This window comes from Tamandua tetradactyla, chromosome 1 (genome assembly GCF_023851605.1).
Source record: "Tamandua tetradactyla isolate mTamTet1 chromosome 1, mTamTet1.pri, whole genome shotgun sequence".
NCBI lineage: Eukaryota > Metazoa > Chordata > Mammalia > Pilosa > Myrmecophagidae > Tamandua > Tamandua tetradactyla.
The window spans coordinates 196,717,742-196,743,362 of record NC_135327.1 but is presented as its reverse complement, the minus strand read 5'-3'; the positions used below and the strand labels follow the sequence as shown (position 1 = coordinate 196,743,362).

Genomic DNA, 25,621 nt, shown 5'->3' with positions numbered 1-25,621 from the left:
TTTCATTTTCTCCTTTAAAGAGAGTTGGTTCTTTCTGTACCATTTATTGAAATATCTTTTCTTTCATCTACTTATTTGAAGTATAACCTCTGTCATATAGCAGATATTCTATATATGTGTAGATTTTTTCCAGGCTCTCTGTTGTAGCCCTTTATATATTTGTCTATGGTGTCATGGCTACTATGGCTTTATGATAAGTCTCAATTATTTGGTACAGAGAAACTTGTATTAGGCCAGCCCTCCTACTGAGAAAAATTAGTAAAGCTGGATAAAACATTTTTTTCAAAAATATCTTTGAAGGCATCACAGAACTAGCAAATCTTGGTAAGGGCTTAGGCTGACCCCAGATGGAAAGATTGTACCTGATGTTTACGTTTATCTGGTTCTTAAGATATTAGGTAGGAGATTAAGAAGATGAAAAGAGTTTCTGGCAGTCTACAGAGATGGAAAGGTAAAAATAGAATTTAGGAGCCATCAAATAGTATAGACTCTAATTTGGGACCCCTGAAGGCTAGCTATATCAAGGGTTAGCAAATTAAGACCTGTGGGCCAAGTGCAGTCTGATATTTATGTTTGTATGGCTTACAAGGTAAGAATTTTTTTTTTACATTTTGAAATGGTTGGGAAAAAATTCAAAGAAGAATAGTATTTTATGACACATAAATGTTAAATGAAGTTCAAATTTTAGTGTCCATAAGTAACGTTTTACTGGAACACAGCTAAACCCACTCATTTGCATATTATCTAGCTTCTTGGGTGTTATGGTAGCAGAGTAGTGCTTTTGCTGCAGCAAAAGTGATGATCTTATCTCTCCACCTTACTGCTCAGCATGTTACAAATTATAATGACACAATTATAAGTCACAAATGTTTGGGTGCATGTGTATTGCCCCAACATTTTATTTATTCATATTTATCACCAGTGTATTCCTATCATGTTAAAACAATAAAAGAAGAGAAAGGTTGACTTATGTAGACTTTTGAGGCATAGTGGAGTAGAGTCTTTTGTTACCAAATTAAATGGCAAAGCATTATGTTTATTGTGCGACAACGTTATAACTCTGCTAAAAAATACAATTTACATCAACATTACCAGACTGAGCACTCACCACAATATTTCAAACTCACAGAAAAGTAAGACATTAAGTTAAAATAAAATTATCTCATCACAACCAAATTTGTTCTCAAAAAGAAGAAATGAAAATGAGACTACATCCAGGGAAATTTCTTATTGCCTCATTTGTTAGCTAAGCAAAGAAAGCCATTTATCAATGGTGAGTTAATTAAATCGTGTTACAGCCACAGCAAATACACTTGTTTAGGACTATTACCCTTTCAGCAAGAATAGTTTCTCAAAAAGTTGAGGACATTGTGAGAAACATAAAGAGTCATTTAAAAAAGAAGGCACATTCCCTAGACCATGCACCACCACCACCACCACTCCCCTCCCCCCCCGCCGCAAAAAAAGAAGGCACACAGTTTTTACTGATTTTCCTAGGCTTTTTTTTTTTTTGAAGGACAATTCACTGTACTCATATTATTAGTTTCGTATACTGTCTTAATATGAATGGGACCACTTCTCTACTTGAATTATTTTTTATCAAAGCAGAATAATAACCTAGCTAATACAAAGTGTTAAAATAGAGCATAAAGATACAAAAACAAACATTCTAATTCTAGTTAGGAATGTAATTATGAGGTTACATTTTTAAAAATCCACAATTACGTTTAGGAAATCACACAAATGCCAATCACTGGTTTGAATGAAATACATAAATTTGTAGCAAATCTTTGTAGTTATAAAAAAAACAAAAAAATTACCAAAGAATGCACAAAATTGTTTATTCCACCTTTGTGTCATATTTCTGGATCCTTCATCAGTGTCTCATGAAGCAAGAAACAAAAGCAAAAAAAATGAATAACTGAAATCAGAATCACTAATGCTATCAACTAAGGAAACACATAAATTAAAATCTAGCAGCCATCAGCAAGAGTACAGCAAAGACAATGGTGTAAAAAGAAACAGAAAATTGCTAGAAGACTGTATGCATCCTAGTCTTTCAAACCAGCAAAATATGCTTCTACATAGAGGAACATAAACAGAATTTTTTCCCTTTAAGGTATAGAAATGCAAATTCTTTTTTTAGTACTGTGGATGGGTAAATGTATTTGTAATGGTAATTCTACTAAGCTGTTACAGAGTGGGCCAGGAACACATTAATGGATACTGGGGATGATGTGTATTATAATTCTTCAATTAAGATAGTGGATATGCTAGCCAAAATTTGTGTATATATATATGTAAACACGGGAGTAGAAGACAAAGGTGAATGAGACTTCTCATCTATCTTAACAACATTTATATAAAATCAGAATTAAATGCAGTCCACTCTGCTTCTGAAGAGGCATTGGTTCAGCTCCCAAATCTCAATTGCTTGATGCAGTCTCTCTTATGAGAGTACTCAGAAGGTGTCTTCTTAAACCCAAGCTTATTTTTAGTGGTGGAGCCACTTTCAGTAGATAGCTGCGTGGGACTGATATCAAGTCTCTATTTTTGGAGAAAGTTGGAATCTTTCCTTGTACACCCTTCCTGTATGTGTAACAGCTTCTGTTTTCGCATTCGTAGTAGCTATTGCTATCTTATCACCTTAAGTTCTATGTTAATGATGGCTCCACATACATCATCACTGTAGTCATCAAAAGATTTTCTAATACGGCACAGCAGTGTCTCTAGCCAAAAACCATAGCGGTCAGTTTGTCTCTACTGTTTGTTCAATGTAATCAGCCAGCCATCCTCCTCCTCCTTTTTTTTTTTTTTTTTCCATCTCTCCACATAGGTTCAGTACCATCCTTAAAAAATAAATAGTCACAGTCAGGCATTGAATTACTAGAAAACTGGATATAGTTGTACAGAGCCCAAAAGTGTTCAACAGTATCAGACTTACAGATCAGTAGAAGGTTTACTTGCCAAGTTTTGCTTTTGTCATTTTTTGGAAAAACCAAAGCACCTATCTGTTCTGGGGTGGATGTTTAGTTTAGTGTTCTTGGTTAGCAACTTCCTGATTAGATTCTGTTTTCTCTTCTTCTGTAGGTGGGGGATTAGGAGTAGGGCTGGTTTTCAGTTCCACAGTCTCCATCTTGGATCCAGCTGTTTCCTAGGCTCTTGATGAGTCAATAGATGTTACCAATACTGCTCAGTTGTTTTATTCCAAAAGTCAATCCTGAGTTGACATGACTGAGGATTAGCTTTTATGAATAGTCCGCATGGAATCATGACAGGTGAGATGTGTTCAAAGAAGTAGAGAAAATACTAATTCATTACAACCTGAAGTGAAAACTGTGAAGATGTGTTAATGTTGACAGTGGTAAAAATATGTGTGGAAAAGAAAAAGGCTTAGGTGGTCAAATATATAAAGCTTGTTAAAATGTCAGTTGTTTAAAATCTATGGTTATTCATTGTATTATTCATCAGTAGGTTCTTTTGTGGAAAGTATTTGAAACTGTCATGTGCTTTTAAAAATGCCAATAGAGTCAACAGTAAACTTTACCCACTTTTGTGGATATTACCATCTCAGGTCCATAAACAGAAGATGAATATCCTGACTTGCTCTGCAACACAGAAATTTGATGACTAGTCAGTGGTAAAGTTTCATTGTAGTTCTTTGAGTTTAGGGCTGAAATTAAAATTTTTCTGTATGAGAGGAAGTGCTATCAAACAATTGAATAAGCCAGAATTTTAATGGCTTTGGAAGTTATCTTTTGCTGCAAACTTGATACTATTTGTTTATTCAATCTGTAATTACAAGATAAAGTGTCCCTTATATATGCAGTGTACACTGTGATAGTTATTTCTACATTTGATATTGTTCGAATCACAGGTAGTATCAATTATACACCTTTCGTGCTGTCAAAAGTGAAAACAAAGAGGAAGATCTGTATTTCCACCTAATTTTGCTGCAGAAATATTTTTTGAGCTCAAAGTGTAGTTCAAGCAGTATTTTTTGTTTGTTTGTTTTGGACCTTGAGAAAAGTACAAAGGAAATGCTAATATTTCAAAATACATTTAACCATGGAACTGAGATTTTAGCCTATCCTTTATTTGAAACTGTAGAGTTGTCTGTTTTACTATTCAAATCTGTCATTATTTTTAAACTTTTTAAATTGTGAAATATATATACAAAGAAGCAGTAAATTTCCAAGTATGGCTTAACATAGTACTTATAGAACAGATTTTAAAGTTTAGAATTTAGTTATCTATTCCTACTCTAGATAAAAGCAAAATCAGACACAAAGTTTTCACAATCACACTGTCACATTGTAAAAGCTGTATCATTACACAGTAGTCTTCAAGAATCAAGACTACTGGAACACAGCTTAACAGTTTTAGGTTCCCTCCAGCCACTCCAACACCATGAACTACAAAGAGATATCTATATAATGTTTAAGAATAATCTCCAAAATAAACTCGTCACTGTTTGAAATCTCTCAGCCACTGAAACTTTGTCTCATTTCTCTCTTCTCCCTTTTGGTCAAGAAGGCCTCCTCAGTAGCATGATGCTGGGTCCTGGCTCATCCTGGGAGTCCTGTCCCACATTGCCAGAGAGATTTATACCCCTGGAAGTCATGTCCCACTTAGCGGGGAGGGCAGTGAACCTGCTGAGTTGGCTTAGAGAGGCCACATCTGAGCAACAAAAGAGGTTCTCTGGGGGTGACTGTTAGGTATAATCATAAATAGGCCTAGTTTCTTCTTTGAAGAAATAAGTTTCATAGGGGCAGACCCCAAGATCAAGGGCTCAACCTGTTGGATTGGTTATCCCCCACTGCTTGCAAGAATATCAGAAATTCCCCAAAAGGCAAAGTTGAATATTTCTTCCTTTCTCCACAGTCCCCCAAGGGGACTTTGCAAATACTTTTTTATTTTCTGGCCAAATTACTCTAGGATATATTGGGGCATCACATTAACCAACAAGATCTCACACCCTATTCAAGAATCCATATAATTATGATGATCAATTAAAGTGACTGTACAAGTTAAATTAGGTAGTGTGCTACCCAAAATAGATATTACACCAAATTCTCCTTTTGGTCTCACACAGAAGCTGAAGTTTTAAAATATAGATTGTATCATCCTTTACCCTATATTCTGGTTTTCTTTAGTCTTATCCAGATCAGCTTCATTCATATCTCCAGTTGAAGTCTTATCACTTTTTCAAAATTTTTAACAGTTGCTATGTGAGGACTTTCATAGCTTCAGTGGTCTAACTCTAAGTCTCAGGTGTTACATAAATACCCGCAGTTTCAGGGAGCAAAGAGGTTATATACAAACAGCTTATGTACAAACAGCTCAGTATCTCTCAATTTAGAAATATCAGTTACAACTCCTGAATATATGTAACTGCTCTGAGAGCTTACAATTTAGGGCCCTTTACAGTAGGCCCTAATCTGACAACCCAAGCTCTCGACTTCAGTTCTGAGTTTGTCCATTATCGTTAGTCCATCTGAGTGAAGTATGATAATATTTGTATTCTTGTTTCTGACATTTCATTCAACATACTGTCCTTAAAGTTCATTCATCTAGTTGCATGCCTCATAACTTCATTCATTCTTGGGGCTGGCTGCTCAAGAGGTGGCTGTTAGGCCACCTCCATCCATTGCAAATCATGAACACTGCCACCATAACCACCAGTGTGCAAATGTCCATTTGTGTCCCCACTCTCAGTTCTTCTAGGTATATACCTAGCAATGGGGCTGCAGGATCATATGATAACCCCACCCTTAGCCTCCTGTGGAGCCACCATGATGCCCTCTATAGGGGTTAACCTCTCAGCTTCCCTACGAACAAAGAATAGGTACATTTCTTTCTCCACATTTTCTTGTTTCTCTCTGTACATTTTGTTTTTTGGGGGTGAGTAGTCTGGGAATTGAACTCAGGTCTCCCTCATGAAAGGCAAGCAGTCTACTATTGAACCACCTGTACACCTTCTCTGTTCATTTTTAAACAGTTCTATTCACACATCATACAATCCAACCTAAGTAATTAGGATGCCTTCGCCACTATAATCTATATGAAGACATTTCCTTTCTTCCACAAAAGATCATTACCCTTCCCCATACCCCCACCACACACACACTTGTTGACACTTGGTTTTGGCATAATGCCTTTGTTACATTCAGTGGAAACTTACTACAATGTTATAGTTGACCCCCACTTGCATTGATTGTACTTTTTCGATTGTACTTTTTCCTGTATACCATCCATTTTCAACACCTTACGATGTTGATGTTCATTTGTTCTCCGTCATTCATGCTACCCCTTTTTGATAGGTCTTTAAAGATTCTGTGGAAAGACCTAGCCTTTGAGTGTCTCACTTGTTGAATGTATTCTGATGAATATATACAGTCATGTAAAGAATTATCATAGGGTGGGCCACGGTGGCTCAGCAGCAAAAATGCTTGCCTGCCATGCCAGAGGATCCAGGTTCGTTTCCCGGTGCCTGCCCATGTTAACAAAAAAAAAAAAAAAAAAATTTATCATAGTCAAAATATAGAATATTTCCATCACCCCAAAATGTTCTCTTATGCCTCTTTGAGATCAGTCCCTTTCTTTTACTCTTGTTCTTTGCAAAGACTAATCCGTTTCCCTATAGTTTTGTTTTTGTAAGAATTCGAGAATTCGAGAGTTTTGCCACGCAAAGGAGGACTCCAAGAGACGTTCTCTCATGCAACACGCAAGGGGTTTATTTACCACACATGCGTGGGGCTCACTGAACTCGCAGGAACAGAGAGCCCCGAGCTTGGGTTTTGGGAAGCTTTTTGAGGGCCAGGATAAGGGGGTGGGGTTTGAGGGTTGAACATGAGTTACAGGTTCTGCTTTATGCAGGAAGTAGATAACGAACATTTTGCAAGAAGCAGATAACAAACATTTTTTGCACATGAGTCATGGGAGCTGCTTCATGCAAGAAGCAGCTGTCTCGTGCAAAACTCCCTTACTCAACCTTTTCAGTTGCATTCTTAGATAAACTTCTTCCCACAGTTATAACCTTGCATAACCAAGGCAGCAGATAACTGCCCCTGGGAAGTCCCGGGTTGTTTTTCTTAGCCTGATGGGGCCCATAACTCTTTTCTTTATAAAATCCTTCTTTACATTTTTTCTAAAATGATTTATAACTCGAATAATTCAGTGTGTAATCATTTCTAGCTTTTTCACTTGACATAATGGTTTTGAGATTCATCCATTCACCAGGTGGGCAGACCGGTTGCTTCCCATTCTTACAGTGTTTATAAAGCTATTATGGGCATTTATGTAACATTCTTTATATGATTATATATGGATGTAAGTAGCATTTATGTTTCTTGGATAAATACTTAAACTTGAGATTGCTGACTTGTTGGAAAATGGTATGTTTGGAAAGCAGTTTGCTAGTTTCTTAAAATGTTGCATTTCCATCAGCAGGTTGATAGTTGTACTTTCTCAACTTTGATGTCAGCACTGAGTATTGTCATGGCTTTTAATTTTTAGACATTTGGGTTTATGTTTAGTGATATCTTTTTTTTTTTTAAATTTTTTTATTAATCAAAAAAAAGAAAAGAAATTAACACAACATTTAGAAATCATTCCATTCTACAAATGCACTCAGTAATTCTTAGTATCATCACATAGATGTATGATCATCATTTCTTAGTACATTTGCATCGATTTAGGAAAAGAACTAGCAAAACAGCAGAAAAAGATATAGAATGTTAATATAGAGAAGAGAATTAAAATAATAATACTAATAATATATATATATATATATATAAAGGAAAAAGAAAAAAACAAAAACAAAAGATACAAACACACAAACAAACAAACAAAAAACCATATTTCAGGTGCAGCTTCATTCAGTGTTCCAACCTAGTTACATTACACTTAGGTATTATTGTGCTGTCCATTTTTGAGTTTTTGTATCTAGTCCTGTTGCACAGTCTGTATCCCTTCAGCTCCAATTACCCATTATCTTACCCTGTTTCTAACTCCTGCTGGTCTCTGTTACCAATGATATATTCCAAGCTGATTCTCGAATGTCGGTTCACATCAGTGGGACCTTACAGTATTTGTCCTTTAGTTTTGGGCTAGACTCACTCAGCATAATGTTCTCTAGGTCCATCCATGTTATTACATGCTTCATAAGTTTAGTCTGTCTTAAAGCTGCATAGTATTCCATCGTAGGTATACGCCACAGTTTGTTTAGCCACTCGTCTGTTGATGAACATTTTGGCTGTTTCCATCTCTTTGCAATTGTAGATAATGCTGCTATAAACACTGGTGTGCAAATGTCCGTCTGTGTCTTTGCCCTTAAGTCCTTTGAGTAGATACCTAGCAGTGGTATTGCTGGGTCGTAATCCATTCTGCCATTCTATGCCTTTTGATTGGGAAATTCAGTCCATTAACTTTTAGTATTATTACTGTTTGGATAATATTTTCCTCTACCATTTTGGCTTTTGTATTATATATATCATATCTGATTTTCCTTCTTTCTACACTTTACTCCATACCTCTCTCTTCTGTCTTTTCATATCTGACTCTAGTGCTCCCTTTAGTATTTCTTGCAGAGCTGGTCTCTTGGTCACAAATTCTCTCAGTGACTTTTTGTCTATAAATGTTTTAATTTCTCCTTCATTTTTGAAGGACAATTTTGCTGGATATAGAAGTCTTGGTTGGCAGTTTTTCTCTTTTAGTAATTTAAATATATCATCCCACTGTCTTCTAGCGTCCATGGTTTCTGCTGAGAAATCTACACATAGTCTTATTGGGTTTCCCTTGTATGTGACAGATTGTTTTTCTCTTGCTGCTTTCAAGATCCTCTCTTTCTCTTTGACCTCTGACATTCTAACTAGTAAGTGTCTTGGAGAACGCCTATTTGGGTCTAATCTCTTTGGGGTGCGCTGCACTTCTTGGATCTGCAAATTTAGGTCTTTCATAAGAGTTGGGAAATTTTCAGTGATAATTTCTTCCATTAGTTTTTCTCCTCCTTTTCCCTTCTCTTCTCCTTCCGGGACACCCACAACACGTATATTTGTGCGCTTCATATTGTCATTCAGTTCCCTGATCCCCTGCTCAAGTTTTTCCATTCTTTCCCCTATAGTTTCTGTTTCTTTTTGGAATTCAGATGTTCCATCCTCCAGTTCACTAATTGTAGCTTCTGTCTCTTTAGATCTACCATTGTAGGTATCCATTGTTTTTTCCATTTTTTCTTCTTTGTCCTTCACTCCCATAAGTTCTGTGATTTGTTTTTTCAGATTTTCTATTTCTTCTTTTTGTTCAGCCCATGTCTTCTTCATGTCCTCCCTCAATTTATTGATTTGGTTTTTGAAGACTTTTTTCATTTCTGTTCGTATATTCAGCATTAGTTGTCTCAGCTCCTGTATCTCATTTGGACTATCGGTTTGTTCCTTTGACTGGGCCATATCTTCAATTTTCCGAGCGTCATCCATTATTTTCTGCTGGTGTCTGGGCATTTGATCAGATTTCCCTGGGTGTGGGACCCAGCTGGTTGAAAGCTTTTTCTGTGAAATCTCTGGGCTCTGTTTTTCTTTTCCTGCCCAGTAGGTGGCGCTCGTGGCGCTTGTCTGTCTGCACGGCAGTCGCCCGGGAAACCGCGCGTGGAGGCGGGGGTCGCTGGCCGCCGCGGCTTGGGAGAGTGCCGGTCCTAATTGCCCAGCTGGCCCGAAACGCCAAGCGTGACGGGAGGGCCCCGCTATCCAATGTTCCCAGTCAGACCGGGGAGCCACGTGCGTGGAGGGGACCCCAGTCGCCAGCCGCCCCGGCTGGGAAAACGTGCGCCCCTCGGGTATCTCACCGCAGCAGATTCTCCCTGCCCGTTCAGCTGTTCCAGAATGGGGTACGCTGTCTTTTTGGTCTCTGTAGTGACTCCGGGAGCTGTTTCGTATTGTTTCTGTTTCTTTAGTTGCTTTTCTGGAGGAGGAACTAAGACCCGTGCGTCTTACTAAGCCGCCATCTTCTCCGGAAGTCCGTTTAGTGATATCTTATTGTGGTTTAATTTTTCATATTCTTGCTGACTAATGAAATTGGCCATTTTTTAAAAAATAAAAAAAATAATTAAAGAAGTTAAGGGTTTACAGAACAATCATGCATAAAATATAGAATGATATGGGCCATCTTTTAATGTACTTGTTTGCTATCTGTGTATCTTTAGAGAAATGTCTAAGTCTTGCTTTGCCTTCCTTTTTCAAACTTTTTTTTGTTGTTGTTGGTTCCTGTTACTGAATCATAAGGTTTCTTTATATTTTTCATAGACGTCATTTATTGGAGAAGTATTTTGCAAATGTTTTTGCCTTGTTTATTACTTTTTTTCTTAGCAGTGTGTTTTGAAGAGAAGGTTTTTTGTTTTGATGAAGCTTTATTTTTCTTTCGGTCAGTTTTTTTCTTTTATGGATTATGTTCTTTCCATTTTAGCTAAAAAGTATTTGGCTCTCCTACGTTTATCTCTAGGTCTTTTATCCATTTATAGTTGATTTTATGTATATGATGTAAGATATGAGAGTAGAAGATAAGGTTCAAGGTTCTTTAGTTTCAATATGCAAATTCAGTTGGTGCAGTATCATTTAAAAGACTGTCTGTTCCTCCTTTGGATTATCTTGGCCCTTGGTAAAAAAACAATTGCATAGATTAAAACAAGTCTGTATCTAGACTTTCTGTTCTGTCCTTATACCTTAATCTCACCCCTCTTTTGATTTCTATATTAGTTTTCTATTGTTGCTATCACAAGTTACCATGAACTTAGTGTCTAAAACAAATTTTTTGTCATACAGTTCTTTATGTTAGCAGTTCAGCATATTTTCTCTGGGCTAAAATCATGGTGTTGGCAGGGCTATGTTTTTTTCTCGAAGCTCCAGGAGAAAATGTGTTTCTTTGCCTTTTCCTCCTTGTAGAGGCTACTCTTATTCTTAAACACTCACCGTCCTCCAGGTTAAAAGCCAGCAACATTGCATTTCTCTGATCCACCTTCCATCATCATGTATCTTTCTGACTATATCCAGGAAATGTTTTACACTTTTTAAGGACTCATGTGATTAGTTGGGGCCTACCTGGAGAATTCAGAATAATTTCCCCATCACAGGGTCCATACCTTTAATCACATCTGCAAAGTCTAGTAATGTAAGGTAACATAATCATTCACAGGTTCTCGGGTTTGTTCTGCCTATCACAATTGTGGTACCTTTATAATGAGTTTTAAAATCAGAGTGTGTTAATACTCCATATTTCTTTTAAAAAAAATATTTGCTTTTGCTCTTCTTATGTTCCTTGCATTTCCATTTCATTTTAGAATCAGCTTGTCAGTTGAGAAAGAAGGCTGCTGAGATTTTGACTGGGATTATGTTGCACCAATAGATCACTTTGGGATTAATTTAAATTTTAGTTTATTGAGTCATACAGTTATCAGCACTATTTTATGATTTTAAGCTGTTATAAAGCTGTTACATATTATGTTAATGTAAGTTTCCATTTGTTCATTCATAATGTATAAAATAATTTTCGTATATTGAAATTGTATCCGATAATCTTTCTAAACTCAAGTATTAATTTTAGTAGCTTTTTAATTGATTCTTTTGGATTGTCTGTGTAGAATTTGTGCCATATACAAATGAAGATAGTTTAACTTTTTTACTTTAATTTTAATCTTTATGGCTGTGATTTCTCTTTTTTTGCTTTACTCTCCTTACTCTAGACTCTTCAGTATAAAAATGAAGTGGTGAGAGTGGGTATGTTTCCCTTAGCGCTCATCTTATTCAGTCCTTGACCTTAAAGTATGATGTTACTTGTAGGCTTTTTTGTAGATGGTTTTCAAATCTAGTTATGGGAATTAACTTCCTATTCTTATTATATTGAGAATTTTTAACAGAAAATCGATTTTGAGTTTTGTGAATAGCTTTTCGGTATCGTGATGATTTTGTATCTGCTTGTATATATATTAAATACATATAAATAAACATTATTGATGTTTGAGTGGTAAACCAATCCCTATGTTTTCCAGGATAAACCCACTCAGTTGTATGTTACAGTTTTAATTATATTGCTAGGTTTTATTTGCTAATATTTTGTTAAGGAATGTGATAGATTGTTTATGGAGATTATTGGTCTATAGTTTTCTTACTCATTTTCTGGTTTTGGTAGTAGGGATTAGGGTAATGTTACATGCTTAAAATGAACAGCAATTGTACCATCATCCTCTGTTTTCTTGAACGGCTTATGTAATCATGATACTATTTTTTTCCTTAAATATTTGGTAGAATTCACCAAGCAAGCTAGTCTGGTTCTGACATTTTCGTTGTTCAAGGTTTTTAACTTCAAATTTAATATGTCTATATATCTACATCTGTTTCTGTATCTATACTTTCATTCATACTATTGTACTACTATACATGAAATTTGTTTTTCTTGAGGAATATTTGTTACTTTGTGGCTTTGAAGGAATTTGTCCTTTTCATCCAAGTTGATACATTTGATGCCAAAAAGTTCATGATATTCTCTTACGATTTTTAATGTCTCTAGGATATTTAGTAATGTTAATGATAGGTGGTTTTTTTGTTTGTTTGTTTGTTTTTGCATGGGCAGGCACTGGCAATCGAACCTGGGTCTCTGGCATGGCAGGCGAGAATTCTGCCGTTGAGCCACTGTTTCTCCGCCCTGATTCATTTTTTTATTAGAGAAGTTGTGGTTCACAGAACAATCAAGCATAAATACAAGATTCCCACATACTACCCATCACCAAGAACTTGCATTGATGTGAAATAATTGTTAAAATTTATGATAGCTCATTTTAATAGTTGTGCTATTAATTAAAGTCTATGATTTAGCATAGAACTCACTGTTTGTGTAGTGTAGTTCCTTGGATTTTTTAAGAAAGCTTTGTTCTAGTCTATTACCATATATACAATCTAGCACTTCCCTTTTAAATCATATTCACATATATATTTTCAGTGCTGTTAATTATGCTGACAGTGTTGTCCTACCGTCACTATCATCCATTACCAAAACATTTCCATCATTCTTAAGCCTTGATTTCTCATTCCCTCTCCCTATCCTCCAAGTCCTTAGCATCCAGCTGGGTGAGAACTGCACCTCCCAGAAGCTCCAGGCCTTGGCCTCCAGAGTGGAGGATGGGTACGAGGAGTTGTGGCCCTGTGAGTCACTCATTGAAGTTTCTCTGTGTAGTTTCTCTGTTTCTTTAACCAGCTCTTCCCTGTTCTTAGTGATCTCTATTTTGATCTTGTAATATGATTTAATGTCATTTTTTAGTAGAGGTTTAAATTAGAAATGTGTATTTAATAGTATACAAACTAAAATAAATAACTGGGCCAGAAAGATGATTAAAAATCAGTCATCAAGATGTTCATTACCTTAGGCCAATTCATATACAAAATGATCTGACAGAAAAGCACATTTTTTCAAAGTGAACGCTTGTTCTTGTCATCAAATGTTAAATACCTCAATATCATTAATAGCATTTTTCTTAAATACAAAGTTAAAGTGTGTTACTTCCTTCAAGAGCTAGTCTCATGAATTATATAATTGATGCATTGATTATTATTGGCTTCAGTTTTTAAATCTACATTCATTTATTCTTATTGTTTGCATGCTTTTTTTCAGGTTATGTTTATCTTCCTCTGAGAGCTATATCTGTCACATCATAAGGATTTTGTTTCTTATTCAGTCATTTCTATATAATATATTTTTAAAATCATTGCTCTTGGAAAAAAGTTTAAAATTTTTGGTGGAGAGATGGGGGGTTATCCTTATTTGCTTTTATTGGATGTGGCTTAGGAAATGCTTTTTCAAATCTGTGGTTATTCCTTCACAGGAACATGTGTGTTTGAAAAGACTGTGTATTCTCTGTTTTTAGAATATGGAGTTCTATGTGTAAGTTTGATCAACATTGTTATTGTTACTAAGTTCTTTATCTTTATTCCTTTTCAGCTTAATATCTTGATTTCTGAGGGCTATGTTAATGTCTGGAATAATTGTGAACTGATAATCTCTCTCCATGTATTTTTACTCGGTTTTGCTTTTCTTTTTTCTTTTTTTTTTTGTATGAGCAGGCACTGGGAATCGAGCACGGGTCTCTGGCATGGCAGGCGAGAACTCTGCCTACTGAGCCACTGTGGCCCGCCCCTGGGTTTGCTTTTTATATGTCAGAGAAATATATTAGGTACATAAACTTTCATGACTGTTTATTCTTCTGGAGAACTTTGCATTACCACATAAAACCTGTGGTAATATGAACTATAATCTTTCTTGTCTTTGTCCTGTTCATAACTTTTTGGTTGAGTATTATTTTCTTTGCAATCAGTATTGCTGTACCTGCTTTCTTTTTGATAGCATTTCTCTGCATTTTTCCCCCAGCTGTTTGTTTTCTGACTTCCGGCGTCTCTGTGCATCATGCATAATGTGCATATATGTGTATGTTTATTTATATATAAGCATATATATATATATGTAACATATATTTATATATAAAATGTGTGTGTGTGCACGTACATACCAATTTTGAGAATTGCTTTCTTTAATAAAGAATTTAATTTAGCCCCTGAAATTTATTGTCCATGAACTTGAATGTGAGCTTTAGCATTAAAATTTTAGTTTCAGATATTTTTTTCTTATTCCTTGGGTTTATTGTTCAATTTGTTTTTGCATTTGGTATTGCTAATGAGAGGCAGTGTCTATCTGGATCATCCTTACGTGTTTTCTTTTTTTCGAGGTTCTTAGAATTTTCTCTTAAAATTTTGCCATTGTTTCTAGATATGGTTCTTTAACATGCATTCTGCTTTGCAGTTGGTGGGACATTTTAATTAGGAGCTGGTCTTTCAATTTATGAAGTGAGTATACCAGTGGAAGGATCCTTTGTATTTCAGGTCCCTTATCTGTTAAATGGATAGTGTGCTTTATAAATGTTAGCTCGTATTATTAGATATTTTCAGAAAATTTTCTTGTAGAACAATTTCTCTGATGATACTCCCTCTCCTATTTTCTCTCATTCTCATACTCCTTTTACACAGATATACTGGGTGTTCTGTAGTAGTTTCCCATGTCATTTTCATTTTTTCTCCTAATTTCCATCTTCTTTATTACTGTTTAATAAGTAGTGTTTAAATAGAATAGTATTAAATAGAATAAAGAAACCTAATAATAGATTTGTCTTAGATTACCGTGTCCATAACTGTTGCTGTAATTGATACAGAATAACAATTTGGTATTTAATTGAATAATCTTTGGAATATACTAACACTTCTTATATTTGTCTCATAACAAACTTTTTACTTCAATCTCTGACCTTTTGTTGATTCTGGGTTTTTTTGTATTATAAATTTATTTTGTGAAATTGTTCCTTTTTTCGGTGTCTAAATAATTGTTTATAAGTTTCTCAAGTTCTTACAGTTAGTAATATGAACTCTAATTGAGATTTCTTTGGATGTGTTCTTGAACTATTGTCAAAAAAATTCTAACACTTATTTCTCTTGTTTTGCTTTCCTGAATGATTGTTATAAAAAGTAAGAAAAGGGTGGTGCAATGGTGGCTCAGTGACAGACCTGGGTTCGATTCCAAGAGCCTGCCCATGCAAAAAAAAAAAAGGAAGGAAAATAAAATGCTGTCCAGGAGCTATAAATATTGGTTCAAATTTTGTTTAGTTGACACATCATTTATCTTACTTTTCCCTCCCCAGATATTAGTTAGCTTTATAATTGTTTCTTAGGTTATAACTTGTTTGATTTCATAGATGGTGATGGATAACAATGTCGATGGTAGAGAAGTCCCTGGAGAAACGTATTCTTTGAGATTTTCTATAGTTTTACAAAGTGGGTGGAGAGGGGCTGGTTATGTTAAAAACAATTTTATACCAAACTATATATAAAATATGTATCTTCCTTCAGTAAAAATGTCTTTCATTAGCTAAGTATTTGTAAGAGATGAGATCGAAGGGTATACTTAAATTAATTTATTATTTTATTTTCCTTCCTTTATTTATTGATATCTATATATGAAAATGGAAGTTAGCATTTTAGGTAAGTTTAGTGCTTTTCATAGTGGTTTAACTAATGTCATATAATATTTTCCATTTCAAGTATGATTAAGAGAAGACATTGATGTTTCAAAAATTATATAGACATTGGGAAAAGGATCAAGTTGAATTATTTTATTTCATTTTATGAAGTTCCCCTAAATAGAAGTCATTGTATTTTATTTGCCAAAATTATTTTTAGTGGAAAAGTCTGCACAACTGCCATATGCTGTCAAAACATTAGAGATCCTAGATTTTAACAATTTGGCACAAATTATTTTTTATGTTAGAGTTAATATAAAATACTTTCAGCTCATTGGTCTTATAAATGCATTCTTCACGCCCCATCCCCCACCCCTCAACATTTTCTTGGGCTTTCTTGCCTGACACAAGGATATGTAGACCTCGTCAGATATCATAGATATTATCTCTGGATTCTGTTAATGTACTACATGCATTTAGATATCTTGTGAGGTTATAATATAAAAAATAAAACCAGCTTTGACAAATATGATACCTTTTTTAGGGCCTTTATACTTTTCAACGAAGAGGAATAGCAAGGCTTTATTCATTTATATATTTAGTTAGTTTTTGTCTTTTTAGTGTGGTAACACTCTCAGATATAAAGAGAACTGAAATTTGCAATAGTCTGTACTTGTGGACATTAAATAAAATTAAAATGCCACATACATAACTAGTGTATAATAGTTACTTAGAAACTACAGTGGTCCGTTGACTGCATGCAGAATGTGGAGAAGATACACAAGAATCATAAGCTGTCTTATATTGGTTCTGTACAGTGAAGTTTGATGGTATGTGATATCATATAGATTTACTCAAAAAGTTGAAAGTAATTATGATTACAAAAGCAGTTGTATTCTCTTACTGACTAGGAAAATATAGAATTGGTGTAATAGCATTTGAAGATATTTGGAGTGATGTTAGTAGAGTTAAACTCTCTATGTTACAGGAAGCTTAGTTCTACCACAGATGTCCCAATTGACTTTACTTGTTTCAGCTGTGGTATTTATGAGCCACATTTACTAACAAAATTATGAAAAGTAAAATCAGTATAATATATATAACTATATGACACCTAATCACAACTGTTTATTAGGGCTTTTTTATGTCAAACAGTGTGGTGCTAGGGATATAAAGATTATATGATTTAGTGCCTGTATTAAAGGATCTCAGAGTAGGATGAAAGAATGAAAAAAAGAGATACCATGTAATATTCAAACAGAAGTGTATGCAAAATATATAGTCAAGTATCTCCTGCAGAGATAGAGATTTAGTGCCAACTGGTACACGGTTGTCCAGCATTTCACAAAAAAATGCTATACAAACTGGGTTTGAAAAGACGAAGAAGAGTTGACTAACCATTCTGAGGGAGTGTAGAATTAGTAAATGCATCATTTATATAATTTGTACTGACTTCTTCCATATTAAATTGCTCTAGACTTCTGTTTGGGGATCATTTATTTGCTTTTGCCATTTAGGACACAGTTGAATTGGTAGAAATTTAAATAAAGATATAAAAAGAGGCTCCCAAAATTCACTTTATAGCAGTCCTGGAACCATGCATGCACGTGGCCCTCAGCCACACTTCCCAGCTCTGAGAAAGTGCTGGCCTGCGCAGTCGGGTCCCATCTGTCCCCAAACCGTAAAAGCATAATGCTGACCTGCTGCCACACCTCTACCCATGTCCATAAAGGGCCCCATGCCTTAGACCAGTGCACACCAGGGTTATGCCCCCCAGACCCATGCACATGCAAAGCTATATCCTCCCTGGCTGCTAGGGAGGATTCACAAACATCAGCATAATATGCCTAACCTTCACCTATACCTGCCCTGAAACGAATCACTGCACTGAGTTGTCCCACCCTGTATCCTGCTCCCTGCTGTACAAACGTACTGCATGCAAGGCCTTAGACTACTAAAAGAAAGCAACTCCCAAAGTAAACCATTCAAGATATTTACATGCCATGAAGGCAGCAAAAGTTCACTAAGCATATCACAATGCAGGGATAGCCCTGTTTAATAACCAGAAACACCAGAGGAGGCACTAATCAAAGATGTTCATAAAACTCTATTTAATAAAATATGTGGAATAGCAAATGACATGAAGGAAATCAAGAAGACAGTAGAAGAACATAAAGAGGAATGTGAAAGAATAAATAGAAAAATAATAGATATCACAGAGTTTAAGCCCCTGTTAACCAAATACAAAACATACTAGAGGCACACAACAGCAGATTTAAAGAGACAGAAGAAAGAATATGTGATACAAAGGACAGGATAACTGATTTCAGAGACTCAAAAGAGCAAATAGCAAAGATGGAAAATTTTGAATTGAATCTCAGGGAAATGATAGACAAAATAAAGCGCACAAATATAAAATCATTCGTGTCCCAGAAGGAAGAGAGAGGAGTAAAGGGTTAAGAAGAGTTGTTGAGGATATAATGGGGGAAAACTTCCCAACCTTCGTAAAGGACATAAATATACAAGTTAAAGAAGCCCAGCGAACTCCAAACAAAATAAATCCAAATAGGCCTTCCCCAAGACACATGCTAATCAGTTTCTCGAATGTTGAAGAGAAGCAGAAAATTCTGAAAGTGGCAAGAGAAAAACAATCTACTATATACAAAGGAAACCAAATAAGACTGAGTTGAGACTAATCAGTTAGCACCCTGGAGGCAAGAAGGCGGTGGTATGATATATTCAAGATCCTGAAAGAGAAAGACTTCCAGGCAAGAATTCTCTACTCAGCCAAAACTGAGGGAGAGAGTAGAGTTTTCACAGACAAAAAAATCCTGAAGAATTAGTCAACAAGAGATGAGCCTTATAAGAAATGCTAAAAGGAGTTCTGCTGGCTGAGAAAAAAAGACACGAGAGGGAGGTCTGGAGGAGGACACAGAATTGAAAAGTAAGACTAAGGGTAATTTAAAGAATACAAAGATAAAGAGGGAAAAGAATATATAGATCTGACAAATAAAATAAAAAAGATAAGATGGTGGATTCAAGAAACACCTTTTCTGTAATAACTTTGAATGTCAGCAGACTAAACTTACCAATTAAAAGATACAGATTGGCAGAATGGCTTAAGAAACATAATCCAGCTATTATGGTGCCTTCAAGAGACTCATCTGAGACACAAGGATACAAATAGATTGACAGTGAAAGGATGGAAGAAGATTTTCCATGCAAGTTGTAACTGAAAGAAAGCAGGATTAGCTATACTAATATCAGACGAAATAGACTTTAAATGTAAAGACATCGTAAGAGACAAAGAAGGACACTATATATTAATTAAAGGGTCAGTTCACCAAGAGGATATAACAATCATAAATTTTTATGCTCCCAGTCAAGGAGCTCCAAATTACATGAAACAGACATTGGCAAAACTGAAGGGAGGGATAGATATTTCAAGAATAATAGTAGGAGACTTCAATATATCACTCTTCTCTATAGATAGAACAACCAGGCAGAAGATCAACAAGGAAATACAGAAGTTAAATAATAGGATAAATGAGTTAAACCTAACAGACGTATTTATATCATTGTACCCCAAAACACAAGGATATACATTCTTCTCTAGTGCTCATGAAACAGTCTCCAGGATAGATCTATGCTGGGGTCATGAAACAGTTTCCAGGATAGATCTATGCTGGGGCACAAAACAGGTCTTTATATATTAAAAAACATTGAACTTACTCAAATTACTTTCTCTGATCAAAATGGAATTAAGCTGGATCTCAATAAACACCAAAGAATGAGAACATTCAGAAATATATGGAGATTAAACACAACCAGTTGGTCAAAGAAGAAATTGCTAGAGAAAACAGGATCTAACTGGAGAGGAATGAAAATGAGAATACAGCTTATCAGAACTTATGGGATGTGGCAAAGGCTGTGCTGAGAGGAAAATTTATGGCCCTAAATGCCTAATTAAAAAATGAGAACAAAAATCGAGGCCTTAACAGCACACCAGAGGAACTTGAGAAAGAATAGCATACTAATCCCAAAGCAAATAGAAGAAGAGAAATAACAAAGAGTAAAGTAGAGTTAAATGAATGGGAGAGCAAAAGAACAGTAGAAAGAATCAGTAAAACCAAAAGTTGGTTCTTTGAGAAAATCAATAAAATTGATGGGCCACTAGCAAGACTGACAAAGAAAAAAAGAGAGAGGATTCAAATAAAATCAGAAATGAGAAGAGGTGTGTTACGACAGACCCTGAAGAAATTAAAGAAATCATAAGAGGATACTATGAACAACTATACACCAACAAAATAGACAACTTAGATGAAATGGACATTCCTGGAGAGGCACAAAAAAGCTACACTGACTCAGGAAGAAATAGATGATCTCACCAAACCAATCACAAGTAAAGAGATTCAATCAGTCATCAAAAATCTTCCTACAAAGAAAAACCCAGGGCCAGATGGCTTCACGGGAAATTTTATCAGACATTCCAGAAAGAACTAACACTGATCCTGCTCAAACTTTTAAAAAAAAAATTGAGGTAAAAGGAGCTCAACCTACCTCATTTTATGAAGCTAATATCATTTTAATACCCAAACTGGTAAAGGTGCTATAAGAAAGGAAAACAACAGGCCAAACTCCCTAATGAACATAGATGGAAAAATTCTCAATAAAATATTAGCAAATCGAATCCAACAACACATTAAAAGAATTATACACCATGACTAAGTGGAGTATATACCAGGAATGCGAGAATGGTTCAGCACAAGAAAATCAGTTAATGTAATGCAAAACATTAACAAATCGAAAGGGAAAAACCACATGATCATCTTGATTGATGCTGATAAAGTAGTCGACAGAAATTCAGCATCCTTTTCTGATAAAAAACACTCCAAAATTTAGGAATCAAAGGTAACTACCTCAATATGATAAAGGGAATATATGAAAAACTGATAGCCAGCATCGTACTCAATGGAGAGAGACTGAAAGCTTTCTGTCTAAGATCAGGAACAAGGCAAGGATGTCCACTGTCACCACTATTATTCAGCATTGTGCTAGAAGTTATACCTAGCGCAATCAGTCAGACAAAGAAAGAAAAGGTATCCAAACTGGAAAGGAAGAAGTAAAACTCTCATTATTTACAGATGATATGATATTATACTTGGAAGATCCTGAGAAATTTACAGCAAAGTTACTTGAGCTAATAAACAAATTCAGCAGAGTGGCAGGATATAAAACTATTGTGCAAAAATCACTAATATTTCTATACAAAAGCAATGACCTAGCTGAGGAGTCAGTTAAGGAAAAAATTCCATTCAGAATAGCAACTAAAAGAATCAAGTACTTAGAAATGAACTTATCTAGGGATGTAAAGGACTTGTAAACAGAAAACTACGTAACATTGCTAAAAGAAATCAAAGGAGATCTAAATAGGTGGAAAGATATTCCCTGCTCGTGGATAGGAACCCTAAATATGGTTAAGATGTCAGTTCTCCCCAAATTGATCTATGGATTCACCACAGTACCAATAAAAATTCCAACAGTCTACTTTGAAGATTTGGAAAACTAACTACTAAATTCATCTGGAAGGGAAAGAGACCCCGAATAGCTAAAAGTATCCTAGAAAAGAAGAACAAAGTAGGAAGATTATCACTCCCTCACTTTAGAACCTGTTATAAAGCCACAGTGTTCAAAACAGCATGGTACTGGCCAAAAGATAGAAACATTGACCAATGGAATCGAATTGAGTGTGCAGAAATACCATCAAATCTACAGTCACCTGATTTTTGACAGGCCCCTGAATCCTCTGAAATGGGTCAAAATAGTCTTTTCAATAATTGGGCATGCAAGAACTGGATACCAGCAGCCAAGAGAATGAAAGAGGAGTCCTATCTTACACCCTACACAAAAATTAACTCAAAGTGGATCAGACACCTATATATAAGAACTAATACCATAAATCTTCTAGAAGACTATATAGGGAAACATATTCAAGACCTAGTAATAGGAGGTAGCTTCCTAAACTTTACACCCAAAGCACAGCAACAAAAGAAAAAAGATAAATAGGAACTCCTCAAAATCAAATGCTTCTGCACCTCAAAAGGCTTTGTCAGGAAGGTAAGGAGGCAGCTAACTCAGTGGGAGGAAATAGTTGGAAATCACATGTCGGACAGAGATTTGATTTCCTGTATATATAAAGAAATCACACAGCTCAACAACAAAAGAACAAACAACCCAAATATAAAATGGGCTAAAGATAAGACTAGGTGTTTTTCTGAAGAGCAAATGCAGATGGCTCAATAGCATATGAAGAGATGTACATTTTCACTGGCTATAAGGGAAATGCAAATCAAGACTACAATGAGATACCACCTCACACCTATATGAATGACTACTGTTAAACAAACGGGAAAGTATAGATGTTGGAGAGGATGTGAAGAAACTGGGACACTTATGCACTGCCGGTGGGAATGTATAATGATGCAGCCACTATCAAAGATTGTTTGGCTGTTCCTTAGGAAACTAAATACCGAGTTGCCTTATGACCCAGCAGTAGCACTACTTGGTATATACCCAGAAGAGCTGCAAGCCATGATACAAACAGACATTTGCCCACCGATGTTCATAGCAGCATTATTCACAATCACCAAAAGATGGAAACAAATCAAATGCCCATTAACAGTTGAGTGGATCAACAAAATGTGGTATATACACACAATGGAAAATTATGCAGCAGTAAGACAAAATGATGTCCTGTAGCACGTCAAGAAGCATGAGCCTTGAGAACATAATGCTGAGTGAAATTAGCCTGACACATAGGGATTGATACCGTGTGATTCCACTTTTATGACCAGCATAAAGGATGCCCAGTGAATGAAGGTGGCTGAAGGATGCGCTGACGGAGACATAGATTGGTGACTAATGGTGTATACATATGAACGAGCGTTGTGCTGCTGCTAAAAGGAATAAAATCATGAGGCATGCAATGACGTGATTGAACATGTGGGACATTTGGTGAGACAAAAGTCAGAAACAAAAGAGCAAGAACTGTATGGTCACCTTTGGAAAATACTTATAAGAAAACAGGGGCCTTGAACAGTGAATAAAAAAGTATTTGCGAAGTCCCCTTTGGAGAATGATGAGAACGGCGGAAAATTCAACTTCCCCAAGTTGAATTCTTGATATTTTTAGAAGCAGTGCGGACAATCACAGTTGTAGGCTGAGCCCCCAATCTTGGGATTTGTTCATATGAAACTTAACCCCACAAAGGTTAGGTCAAGCCTACTTAAAATTAGGCCTAAGATTCACCCCCACGAGAACCTCTTTTGTTGCTCAGATGTGACCTCTCTCTCCAGCCAACAAAACAAGCAAACTCACCACCCCTGTCTGCATGGGACATGACTCCCAGGGGTGTGGCACTTCTTGGCAATGTGGGACAGAAATCCTAGAATGAGCTGAGACTCAGGATCAACGGATTGAGAAAGCCTTCTCAACCAAAAGGGGGAAGAGTGAAATGAGATAAATTAAGTGTCAATGGCTGAGAGATTCCAAACAGAGTCAAGAGGTTATGCTTTAGGTTATTCTTACACATTAAATAGATATCACCTTGTTAGTCAAGATGTAGTGGAGAGGCTGGAGGGAACTGCCTAAAAATGATGTTTGTATCATTTGTATGAAAAGATGATTGTATGGCTTTCACAATGTGACTGTGATTGTGAAAACCTTGTGTCTGATGCTCCTTTTATCTACCTTATCAACAGACAAGTAAAACATATGAAATAAAGATGAATAATAGGGGGAACAAATGTTAAAATAAATTTAGAGTGAAGTGCTGGTGATCAATGAGGGGGGAGGGTGGGGGGTAATGGTATGTATGAATTTTTTTCTGTTTTTATTTCTTTTTCTGAATAGATGCAGATGTTCCAAGAAGTGATCATGATGATGAATATGCAACTATGTGATGATATTGTGAATTACTGATTATATATGTAGAATGGAATGATCCAAAGTTACAAATGTTTGTGTTTGTTTGGCGTTTCTTGGTATTTTTTTAAAAAATAAAAAATAAACAAAAAAGAAAACAGGGGCCTTGATTGTAAGCATTTGAAGCAGACTCTTTAAGTCTGGAGTAGTGATTGTTATTTCTGGATTTTGAGAAGCTATTTTATGTATATAACCTGATATTTAGAGATAAGAATGAAACCGAACAAGTTGGGGTTAACGTAATAAAGAACATAGGGATAAGGAAGCAGTTTCTATATTTTAGAACCACACATACTCTTTGAGACCAATGGAAAAAAGTTGTATTTGGTCTGGAACTGAAATTTTCTGTAGTGCATAGTCTAATTCAACCTATCTGTAGTGCTTATTTGAACAATTGAAACACAGGACACAAAGAATAAGAAAGAGGTCCTTTAATCCTGTATAGCTTATTGTATGGCCTGGATACATCATAGAATATATTAAGCAGATAATCAAAAAGTATTGCCAAAGTCCCCTGAAGTATGGGAGAAAGAATATGGAACTATTAAACCTTACCATCAGGGAATCCCCCGATACTGTGTCCAATTTTAGGGACACCCCCCAAAAATGGCCATGCCCTTTATCTGAGGCTTACTCTTGTGAAGCTGATGTAGGTAGTGGAGAAGGTTAGGCTACCTATAGGCATGCCTAAGAGTTACTTCTGGAAGACCTCTGTTGTGACTCAGATATGGCCTCAGTCTCTCTCAACCCAACTCTGCAAGTGAAATCATTCCCCTTCCCCCTATGTGGACATGGTATCCAGGCGGTGAATATCTCTCTGGTGATGTGGAAGATGATTCCCAGGGATGAATCCAGCCCTGGCACTGTGGGATCAACAATTCCATCCTGACCTAAAGGGGGGAATGAAGAGTAACTAATAAAGTTTCAGTGGCAGAGAGAGTTCACATAGAACTGAGAGGCTACTCTGGAAGTTGCCCTTACGCAAGCTTCAGTTAGATCTTGTTACTTATCATAACCTCCCAACCCCCAACCAGTAGCATTTCAGCCAATCCTAAAGAACATCTAGGGCAACATGTAAGATTCCACAAGGGTTCCATGCACTAGAGTAACTTTCCAGAAACCTACAACCTCCAGATGGGTCCCTGGGCCAGATAAGTCCTGAAACCTAGCCTAGCCTCTCCAGAACATCAAATAGTTCAATCTCCCTACCCCATATTAGTGACAGACCCTTCCAACATGAAAAATTTAGAATTGCCATAGCCCAAACACCCCTACAGAGAGCGATGGAAAGATCAATGGTGATGGTGCAGTTATACGGAGAAGATAGTATTTAACAAATGAATATGAATGCTGAATCATTAAATTGATATTTCTTTTAGTCTCCAGCATCTAGAAGTAAAAACCTAAAATTGTGGAATTGTAATCCATATCAAACTCTGATATTTGTTCTACAGTTCATTGTGGTGCTGTGCTTTGAAATTTATAGCTTTTTTGTATATATGGGTTTTTTTTCACACACAAAAAGTCGATTGTGATGATAAAAAATATTTATACCCTCTAGCCTCTGTTGCAAATAGAAGGAAAAATATGAGAGGATTT

The 25,621-nt window shown here is 35.9% G+C and overlaps 1 protein-coding gene and 1 pseudogene across 21 annotated transcripts in view; one reads left to right on the top strand and one right to left on the bottom strand.

Moving 5' to 3' along the window:
- Nucleotides 1-25,621, top strand: part of KMT2C (lysine methyltransferase 2C) — a 447,454-nt gene that overhangs the window by 255,640 nt on the left and 166,193 nt on the right. The gene's annotated exons all lie outside the window — the stretch shown is intronic.
- LOC143679795 (eukaryotic translation initiation factor 4E pseudogene) lies at nucleotides 2,413-3,136 on the bottom strand (annotated as a pseudogene).